General features: G+C 51.3%; 1 long non-coding RNA gene across 1 annotated transcript; it reads right to left on the reverse strand.

The window, feature by feature from the left end:
• Positions 1-403: 403 nt before the first annotated feature.
• LOC132503184 (uncharacterized) lies at positions 404-11115 on the reverse strand. The gene is made up of 4 exons (XR_009534562.1): positions 11025-11115; positions 9541-9718; positions 8833-9072; positions 404-944 (listed from the first exon to the last, which is right to left on the reverse strand). It is a non-coding gene; the product is annotated as an uncharacterized LOC132503184 (long non-coding RNA).
• Between the last annotated feature and the right edge of the window lie 181 nt (positions 11116-11296).

The raw sequence follows: 11296 nt of genomic DNA on the forward strand, positions 1-11296 counted from the left end.
TGCCAATGCAGGGGACACGGGTTCGAGCCCTGGTCCAGGAAGATCCCACATGCTGCGGAACAACTAAGCCCGTATGCCACAACTACTGAGCCTGCACTCCAGAGCCCGAGAGCCACAACTCCTGAAGCCTGGGCACCTAGAGCCGTGCTCTGCAACAAGAGAAGCCACCACAATGAGAAGCCCGCGCACCGCAACTTAGACCCAACACAGCCAAAAATAAATAAATAGAATTAAAAAAAAAAAGAGTAGCCCCCACTTATGGCAACTAGAGAAAGCCCAAGCGCAGCAACGAAGACCCAACAATGAAGGCCTGATGCAGCCAAAAATAAATAAATAAATTTATTTTAAAAAAATAAAGAAAAACAAACAGCAACACATAAATTTCAGATAATAACTGCTATGATTTAACAAATAATAAAAATACAAAAGGATAATACAATACAGAGTAATGCCTGAAGCTTCAGATAGGTGCGCTGGGAAGGCCTTTCTAAGGAGGTGACATTTGAGTTGAGACCTGAATGGTACTCAGGAGCCAGCCAGAGTGATGATGAGGAGAAAGAGCTGTCCAAGCAGAAAGCACGGGCAAGATCAAAGGCTGGGTGGGAGGGACCAGCTTGGCCTGTCTGAGGAACACTCACTGCATCCTTTCAGCCCCCAGGGATTCGGGAGTCAACCAGCAGGTTGGAGCTGGTTGTAAGAATTGGAGCAAAACCTTTCCTCTCCTCTTTTGCAGAGGCTGGGGGTGAGGCTTACTCTACATGGCCCCACCTCCAATCATCTGATTGGTCAGATTTCAGGATCCTGATTGGCCTTTGGTGGAAACTAGGGCGCTCTTTCTTCAAGGTTCCAAACTCCACAGTCTTACTTCGGACTTAGGACGGAAGCCCTCGGAGGGTCCAGTTAGGGAGCACGCGGCTTCCCCTGGGGAATCCAGGCCCAGGACTCTACAGAGAAACAACAATGCAGATTGCCATGTGAAATTTCTTGATTTTTAAACGTTAATGATAAGTTGGAAAAGCTTTTTAAAAACTGTGCAGGCCAAACACGTGCCTATAGGCAGGACCCGGCCCCCGCACCCCCACCCCCACCCCCCGCTGCCCGGGGCGGTGCTGTGGGGCGTGGCGAATGCCTCGTGGTAGAGGTGATGGAGAGAAGGAGTCAGGAAGGACACTAACTACATCCTGGATTCTGAAATACCCTGCCCTGGAGGAGGAACTCGCTGCCACAGACACATACTGAGCACCTATTGGTGCAAGTCTCTGTGCTAGGTTGGGGGGTACAAAGCACATTGTGAGGCTGCACCCTCCTCCAGGGCAGGGGGTTGCCTAGCGCAGAAGACCTGGGTTCCGGTCCTGCCTTGGCCTCCTGTAATTACCATGAGTCCTTGGGTTAGTTCATCAGCTCTGGGATTTGGCACATAGCCTTATGTTGATAGCAGGTTAACTAAATCAGGTGTGGGCAGATTATGAAAGGCCTTGAACGTCTAGGTAGGGAGTTTGGGCCGGATCTCATAAGGGGGTGGGAGCCACTGCAGGTTCTTGATCAGGAGAGTGATATTCCAAGTAAAATATTTTAGGAAAATGAATCAGGCCACCTGTGCAGAGAGGAGAGGGTCACATACAATCCAGGTGTGGTATAGTGAGACAGTACCTGGGTTTATGCAAATCAGATCTTACCACCCCTAGCTCAAAAGCTTTCGGTGGCTCCCTGCAGCCCTCACAGCAAACTCCTTCCTTCTTACAATGGTCCAAGTGCAGGACCATCATCCTGGGTGTATGACCTGTGCAGTTGCACAGGGCCCCACGCTTAGTTTAATGATTTACTGTCACCATCTTGAAATTCCTAAAGGGGTCTCATGTTTTTGCTTTGCATCAGGCCCCACAAATTATGTAGCCAGTCCTGCCCACAGGGACTGGCCCCTGCTCCCCTCTCCCTTCTCATTTGCACCCCGCTTCTCCCTAATCCTTCAAACTCCAGTTGCTTTAGTCTTCCATCAGTTCCTGGAGGTTGTTCCTTCCTGCCTCAGGGCATTTGCACAACCTGTTTCTTACCTGGAACACCACTCCTCATCCCAAGACCAACTCTTTCTTCAGCAAATTTCTTCTTATCCTCCAGACCTGAGCATAATTACCTCCTGAGAGACAACTTCTCTGACCTCCCAGGATTATCTCTTCAAATACAAAAGTTTAAAAATAATTTAAAGTAGGCCCCCAGTAGAAGCTCCCATAGTGCCACATGGTTCTCACTTCAAAGAAATGACCGTAATCTGTAATGAAAATTTTATATGGCGCTCTGTTCGCTGAGTCTGTCTCCACCTCCAGACTGTGAGTGCCACGATGCTCACGAACCTGTCTGCCTGGCTTCAAAGGGAGGCTCAGAGATGGGTTAAACGGGGTGAAAGGAGGGGAAGCCATATCTCACCCATCTTGGACCTTTCCTTCGGGTTGCACAGAAATTTTCATAATGCCCACACACACCCAGCCCACACACCCAGCAGGGTCTGCTCTGGTCCGGGCCCTGGCCTTTCCCCAGCTGGAGCCCATTAGCTTCAGACCCTCTTGCCCCGTTCCCAGTGATGGGACAATCCTAGAGGTGGGTTGGGAAGGGGATGCATTTTACAGAGCCAAGCTTTAGTCTAAAGGAAGCAATAATGAAATAATTTCAGACCTCTGACAGCAGAACAGCCATGGGTGTTTGGGGGCTCTGTGCTTGTAAAGGCTTGAGTAAGTAATATCCAATTGGGAGAAATTTTCCTTCTCTTAACCAAGTAAATAAAACCATTCATACCACAAGAGGTAGGAGGAAGGGACAGAATTTGCACAAAACATAAAAATTTGTTGACCCTGGCAAGATGAGAAAGAGCATCATGCCTGCCCAGGTGGCTCACATTTATTAAGTAAGTGCCATGTACCAGGATCTGAGCTAAGCTCTTGACACACGTAAGCTCCTGAATGCTCACCCTAACCCTGTGAAGTTGGAACTATTCCCCTCCCCACTTTGTGGATGAGGAAACTGAAACGCAGAGAAACTGGGTAACTAGCCTAATGTCACACAGCAAGGAAACGACAGAGTTGGGATTTGCACCCAGATCTGTCCAACTCCAGATCTGTTCTGAGCCCTTCACTACCACAAAACAGCTACTCATTTGGCTTGCTGTGTGGTTTTGGGCAAATTTGTCAACCTCTCTGAGCCCCATAATCTTTTTTTTCTTTTTCTTGAACCCATGCCCCCTGCAGTAGAAGCACAGAGTCTTTTTAAAAATAAATTTATTGGGCCTCCCTGGTGGCGCAAGTGGTTGAGAGTCCGCCTGCTGATGCAGGGGATACGGGTTCGTGCCCCGGTCTGGGAGGATCCCATATGCCGCGGAGCGGCTGGGCCCGTGAGCCATGGCCGCTGAGCCTGCGCGTCCGGAGCCTGCGCGTCCGGAGCCTGTGCTCCGCAACGGGGGAGGCCACAACAATGAGAGGCCCGCATACCGCAAAACAAAAAAATAAAAAAATAAATAAATAAATTTATTTATTATATTTACTTATTTTTGGCTGCGTTGGGTCTTCGTTGCTGCGCACAGGCTTTCTCTAGTTGTGGCGAGCGGGGGCTACTCTTTGCGGTGCGTGGCCTTCTCATTGCTGTGGCTTCTCTTGTTGCAGAGCACGGGCTCTAGGGCGCTCGGGCTTCAGTAGTTGCAGCACACAGGCTCAGTAGTTGTGGCTTGCAGACTCTAGAGCGCAGGCTCAGTAGTTGTGGCATATGAGCTTAGTTGCTCCGCAGCATGTGGGATCTTCCGGGACCAGGGCTCGAACCCGTGTCCCCTGCATTGGCAGGCGGATTCTTAACCACTGTGCCACCAGTGGTTAAGAAGCCCGAAGCACGGAGTCTTAACCCCTGGACCGCCAGGGAAGTCCCAAGCCTCAGATTCTTCACCTATAAATTGCCCCTTATTTAAGCCACTCTGTGCTAGGTACTGCCTGACTCCTCACGGTGCCTGGTGAGGGAGGGAATGTGGCAGAGCCAATGATTTGTGTTCTTCAACCTGTTTCCTCTTCCTGGGCCCTACAGTTAGCAGAGTCATGTGACTACATTCTGGCAAGTGAAAATTACATGTCATCCCTGGGCCAAGGCAATTAAGAATGGGTGAGTCTCTTGATTTTTAGTCTCCCTTTCCACATGCAGAGGATTCAGGAATGGATTCCAGGGAGCGCCTCTGGGAGTCACTGCCTGGAAGAGAGCTGCCTTCCAAGGCAGATGGGTTAGGAGACCCCTGACCTATATCAGACTTTGCATGAGTGAGGAATAAAGTATCATTGGGTTAAGCCACTGAGATTTTTGTTTTGTTACAGCAGTTACCATTAATTGCACTGAATGAAAATGTATCAGTTATTAATTTCCATAATAATGCTGCATAACAAATCACCCCAAAACTTAGTGCCTTAAAACAGCAACCAGGGACTTCTGTAGTGGTCCAGTGGTTAGGACTCCATGCTTCCACTGCAGGGGGCACAGGTTCGATCCCTGGTCGGGGAACTAAGATCTCACATGCTGCACAGCGCGGCCAAGAAAAACAAAACAAAAAACCTCACAAAACCCAGCAACCATTTAGTTAGCTCATGATTTCATGGATTGGCAATTTGGTCTGGGCTCAGCTAAAGGTTCTTTTAGTCTTAATTAGCTGATTAGCACAGCCTCAGCCAGGGCAGCTCATTACTGTTCCAGTGGTCTCTCATCCCGGAGCAGGATAGCTCAGGCCTGTTCACATGACAGCTGGGAGGATTCCAAGAGAATGGGCAGAGGCTACAAGACTTCTTACAGTCCAGACTCGGAACAGGCAATGTCACCTCTGCTGTATTCTATTGGCCAAAATAGGTCATATGGCTGAGCCCAGGTTCAAGGAATGAGGAAATAGGCTCTATCTCCTGATGGGAGGAGTTCCAAAGTCACACTGCAAAGGGGCTTGCATACAGGGAAGCAAAGCACTGAAGTTATTTTGCAACCAAACTACTACAGGAGGTATTAGTGCCCCCATTTGAAACTTCCTTCCCAGCTTCAGGAAGATGAAGTGGCTAGTGAATGGAAGAATCAGGATTTAAGCAAAACCCGAAGCTCTCTTCATGCCCCAAGCTTCCCGTATGACTCCGAAGACCGGTCCTCTTTGGCCAGAAGGAACCTCCCCACCTCTGCTAGCTGAACCAGGAATCCAGCACCCTGGCCTCCCAGGGAAGGGGCCCCCAAATCTGGATCTCACTCTGGCCTTTGGAAGAACAGGGCATCTTTTCAGATATTTGAGTCTAGGAAACACCTTGAGCTTCAAGCCTTGAGAAGCTGTGACTGCAGTGACCTGGGGCTGGCAGAAAGGCCTTCCCCTCCTGGCCTTTACACATCGGATGGCCCTAGAGTCCTACTTCACTCTGTGACCCAGGCAGAGCCCACACCCTCTCTGTGCCTCAGTATAAGGATGCAAAGTATAAAAAGAAAAGTGCTCAGCCTCTGGAATCACAGCACTGGGCTCAAATCCTGACTCACTTGTTGTCGATCCTGGGCAAGGCCCTTTCACCCTCTGAGCCTCACATTCTCTTCTATAAAACAGGTGTGAGAGAAGAGGAGTCCCCATCTTGGGGGCTGTTGTGAGAACTGAATGAGAGAATGCACAACATAAATGCATGATGTAAATGACCTACTACCCCCAAGGTGGACTTAATAGCTGGCAGGTGGTGTTAGCATCATGTCAACCAAACCCCCATTTTACAGAGGAGAAAACAGAAGCTCAGGCAGGTGATGTGACTTGCCAAGGCCACACAGCTAAGGAGCAGTGATGTCACCAGTGATGTACTCAGGTCTATCTGATTCCAGAAGCCAAGGTCTTACCCTCTCTAGAGTCCTAGGTTTGAGTTGCCTCTTGCAGCCATGTGACCTTGGGCAAGTCCCTTTTCTCTCTCGGTCTCATTTTTCTCATCATCTAAATAAATGATGATCTGCCTATGATGCCTTGTGCATATTCCTCAAATGGGAAAATACATGGAAAGTGCTTAGCACAGTGCCTGGGACAGACTTGTGTGCTCAGCAATGAGAGGCTGCTATAACAGTCAGGGACAAGTTGCTTAACTCTCTGTGCCTTGGTTTCTCTATCTGTCAGATAGAGCTAATGACAGACTTATCTCATTGGGTTGTTGTGAGGAATAAATGAGTCACTGTGGGCTAACCTCAGCACGATGCCTGGCACATGGATGCACTTCATAAGCACTTGCTATTATTTTAAAAGTTCAGAAACCTGTTCCAAGCTAGCATGAGATGATGGGGATCCCAGCCCCCCACTGGCTGAAGCTCCAGGCACTGCCTTTGCTACCATTCAGCTATTATTAGGCCCAGCGTCCTCATCTCAAATCCAGATGGGGAGCTAGAAGGGCGGGAAGGGCTGGGCCTGGCTGGCGGATGGCTGGGAACACTGCTGGGAGGCCGGTTTGGGTTTGGGCCCCACCCTGCCTGCCCTCCCTCGCCTGCAGTGGGTCCAGCCGCCACGTCTACACTTGGCTCTGAGGTCTGCACCAAACACTCCCTCCCACCGTGGCCGCCTCCTCTGGGAAGGTTCAGAGCATTTCGTGGCCTCAGCACTTTTCTGCCCGCCCCAGGGAGGCCAGGCCTGCGTAGAAACTACGAATTGGACACTGCATGCCTCTGGAGCCTGCAAAGGGGTCAACCACCCTCCTGTCTAAAGGTCTTCATACCTACAATGAGGCCTACTGGGTCCACCAAGGGGAAAGGGTCCACACAGCTGGGTTCAAATCCCAGCCCTACCACCAATATGCAGTGTCAATGTGGACAAGTGACTTCCCCCTGAGCCTCAGTTTTTTTTATCTATAAAATGGGTATAATCTTAGCACCTACCTCACATGGCTATGGTGATGTATAAATGAACGAATGGCACATAGTAGGGACTCAGTATGTGCTAGTTATTGTTATTTCATGCTTGAGTGTGCCAGGCCCTGAGAGGGAAACAAGGATTTGGGGAGGCTGGGGATTTGGGGTACCAAGTGGCTCCACCTCCAATTGCTGTGTGACCTGAAGCCTGTTCCTTGCCCTCTCTGGAACTCAGATTACCACGAGGTGGGCATCTAGGACTCTATGATGCCACAATTCAGCTGCTGTGCTCACAAGTAGTTAAGAAATATGACAAGGCCCCATGTGGGCAGAGATCCCAAATGGCAGGGTACCATGGTTAGGAGCAAGGGTTCTGGGGAATTCCCGGGCAGTCCAGTGGTTAGGACTCCACGCTTTCACTGCTGGAGCCCAGGTTCAATCTCTGGTAGGGGAACTAAGATCCCGCAAGCCACGCCATGCAGCCAAAAAAAAAAAAAAAAAAAAAAAATCAAGGGTTCTGGGTTCTAATCCTGTGTGAGGTGCTGGTGTGGCTTGGCCTTGCTGAGCCTGTCTCCTCTTCTGTATAATGATGGTTCTACCTTACAGCGTTCAAGCTGTGAGGTTCATGATAATAACAAAACTGCCACTCATGTGTTTTTATGGTTCCAAACCACTGGGCAGCAATTATACAGGGCCGCTACCATAAGCCTAGATTACGCCAGGCATCAGGGAACTCCCAGAAGTGATAAGAATTCCAGGCCGGCCCATCCAGAACCCTCTCCTTTTTCCATGAGGCTGGTCTCCTGGGGTTCATCACACCCCATTGGGCATCTCAGATCCCCTTCTCCTTCCCAGGGCTCACTTGCCTCCAAGTTTCCTACATTGAAGAGTCACTCCTTTCCCATCCTTCAGCACCTGGGGCCAGGCCCCCTTCTCCTCTAAGGCCAGAAGTTTATCTGACACTGTCGCTCAGAGAACACAGCAGCTGGATGACATCATGGAGGAGACAGCCTTGCCAAACTGGTTTGCCAAACAGATCCCCAGCCCCACTCCTGTGGCTGCTGACCTTGGGGGCCTCCAGTTCTGCCCACAAGAGAGAGGGTCACAGCCCTTGGATCCAGCCAACCCCAGCAAGAACCAGTTCTCCTCCAGGGTCCCCATGCTCCAGCCTCGCCTACTTGACTTTTCCCCAGCAAAGTCCTCAGAGTCCTACCTGACTTCCTTTGCTCTCATGCTGTGCCCTCTCCAGGTTGCCTTTCCCCACCCCTTTCACATGCCAAACAGCAAGTGAGGGCTTTTTCTTCACAACTTTTAGAGTCCAGATACCATCTCTCCCCCTACCCTCACCAGGCTGTGAGACCCCAACAGCAGGCCCAACTCCAATCTAGCTCTAACCCCTCCACACCTTCCACTGCCCAGCAGGCTCTGGACCCCTCACAGGCCCAAGGTCTTGGCCTTGGCTGGCCTCACAGCCACTTGTGAGCACATCCCAAGGTGGGGTCTCCCTGAAAGTCTTGGAATTTTATGTTGTCTAGTCTGGTGGGGAAAGGGCTTAGAAAGCTCAGGCCACAACTCCCCCATCTTGCAGATGAGGAAACTGAGGCTCCAAGTGGAACAAAATTTTGCCTGGGCTGAAGCCGGACCTAAGACCCATCACTCCTCTTGCCTCCTGACCCCAGGACTGGACTTTCTCTGCAGGACCCCAGGGAGGGGGAGGGGAAGCCAGGGAGATTCAGGGATCTGGCACTGCCAGCTTGGTAAAAATATTTATTCTCAGACTGAGAGACTGGATCAAAATAATACCCTTGGCCCCTGAGCTGCTCCAGCCACTCCCCACTCTGCCAGTCCAGGGTTGGACCTGGAGAAATCTGGACCCTTTCTGGGAGGGCCTGAAGTGAGCCAGTCCAAGTTCCTCATTTTATAAATGGATAGACTGAGGCCCAGGCCACCCCAGTGCCCATAAGACATGTTCACCCTACTCACCTGTCACTCAGGGCCTTTCACAGATGAAAGGTCTTCCATCCCCATTTCCTGCTCCATCCACAGTCCATCTCTCCTCCTTTTCTCACTTACAAACCTCCTGGCCTTTATTCACACTGTCCCCCTGCCACTAATACTCTTTCATGTCTTTCTCCCTCTTCTCTGTGGGATGGATTTCTTTGCACCCTTCCTCAAGGATCAGTTTGCTCCTCCTCTAAGAAGTCTTCCAGGATTTCCTCCATCCTAGAGGCAGCAAGGTGGAAGAAAGGGGCTTTAGTATGGGGCAGAATTCCACTCAAGTTTGAATGCCATTACCAGCCAAGGTGCCTTCACTTCCCTGAGCTTCAGCTTCCACCTCTGTAGAATCCGGGTAATACTTATCTTGCACAGTGCTCAATTTGCAAGGGGGCAAACCCCGTGTCAGACATGCAATTGGTGCTCAGTAAACACCAGGACCCTCCTCATGGGACGTTTACTCCTTCCTGTGCTGTGGCTGCAAACTTCTCCAGAACCGCACCCGGACTGCCCTTTGATATTTGTTTCACCACTATCTCATCCCACCCCTTTCAGATAGGAAGGGAAAGCAAGTAGGTGTGGAGGAGGACCCCAGCCCTGAGGGCTTGATGGAGGGGCAGGACCCATGCTTATCTTCAGTACTACCAGGAACTAGTGAGCACGTGTGTGACACAAAGTCCTCTCTCAGAAACTCACCTGGGCCATTCCTCCCTCCTGGGGGGTGGGGGCAGAGCTAGCACGAAGCAGGCCATTCACTGGAGCCAAGAGACGCCACTCAGGCGGCTTACGTATGTGCCGCCCCAGGGGGCTGTTCCAATGGGCTCGCGAGGTTTGAATAGGACCGAGTTGGCTTTGGAGGGCGCTGAACCTTGTTCTGGAGAATAAGATGACGTCTAAGTTGGGAATTCCCTGGTGGTCCAGTGGTTAGGACTCTGAGCTCTCACTGCCAAGTGCCCAGGTTTAAGCCCTGGTTGGGGAACTAAGATCCCACAAGCCACGTGGCCAAAAATAAAAAATAAAAAAATAAAGTTTATTAAAAAGAAAATGACATCTAGGTTAACCAGAGAGGGCCTACATGGGGCCTGCTCAGGAGAAGGGGACCTCGAACTAAAGCCCCAAATTGGGCTCTGTTTGCTCCTCCTCCCATGTGACCTTAACAAGCCTCTTCCCTCTCAGAGCCGTGGTTTTCCCATGTGTAAAATGGGACCACCTCTCAGGGATGTGGGAATGCAGTAAGACGACACCTTTAAAAGAGTCTCAGAGTGGATACTGGCTCTCACTCTAGATGGGGGCAAGGTGTGGTAGTGGGTGGTCACAGAGGACCTGGACAGTGGGCCTGAGGGGCTCTGCTGGAGCAACAGGCTGAAATCACTTCCACACAACCCCGTATCACAGTGGTTAAAAGCACAGATTCTATACTCAGAAGGTGCTGGTAGGAACCACAGTTCCACTACCTATCAGCTGTTGTCCTCAACTGTAAAATGGGACAGTAATCCTGGGCTCAAATGGTCGTTATAGGGACTATATGCCTGGTACATGGCAAGTACAAAAAAATGAGTCTATATTATTATTGTTATTATTTGACAGACAGGATTCCAGACCCCACCTCCCAGGCTCCAACTCCCTTTGATGTCCATGGAGACCTGTGGGAGGCACCCTGACCTCTATCACAGGGGACAGAGTGGTTTTCTCCAGTGGGTCTGAGCTCTTGGGTCCCCTGGCTGATTCCTTATGTTGTCTTGGGCATGTTGGCTCTCTCTGGGTCTCAGTTTCCTCCATTTGTTGAATTCTGGGCTTCGTGTTCCCTATTTAACTCCACAGCGCTGCAAGAGGCCGACGCTGAGGGGCTTGGAAGCGAGAAGCATGACAGATAAGGTCAATATCTGTGCAAAGGTGTGTCGGCTGGGGAAGGGGAGTTGTGTGATTGACCCTGCTCCATCTGAGGTGATCCCTGAGGTACTTCAACGTAGGGTTAAGGTGCTGCCAGCCACTTAGTCCCTGCTCTGAGGTGACCCGGCCCAGGTGTGCCGAAAGCAGCCTGGGGGCAGCGGCCAAGCCAGGGCACTTGAAGCGAGGAGGGGGCGGAGTCGAGTGAGGGGACAGGGTCTCACGAACAAAGAGGAGGGCGGAGAGGGACAGTCCTGAAGGCTCCGCGAATAGTACGATCCCGGACCACTTACCGCGGCTTTGGGCGCCCTCCCTGACTTTGGCGCAAAGCTGCATCCTCCTGGTGACGCCCACCCGACCAGCGAAGGCCACTTGAACAGTGGCCCCAAGACTGCAAACCCCTACAACCTAGGCCCGTGAGGGGCGGGGCCTCTGCTAGGGGCGTGGCCGTCAAATTGAATTTCCCCAATGGGGCACGAGGGTGGGCGGGATCCTCCCCAGGACTGGTTGGCGCCGTGGCGCGGGGCGGGACCCGCGGGACTGCTGGCGCGGCTGGACGGGCGGC

Source organism: Mesoplodon densirostris, chromosome 15 (genome assembly GCF_025265405.1).
Source record: "Mesoplodon densirostris isolate mMesDen1 chromosome 15, mMesDen1 primary haplotype, whole genome shotgun sequence".
Taxonomy (NCBI): domain Eukaryota; kingdom Metazoa; phylum Chordata; class Mammalia; order Artiodactyla; family Ziphiidae; genus Mesoplodon; species Mesoplodon densirostris.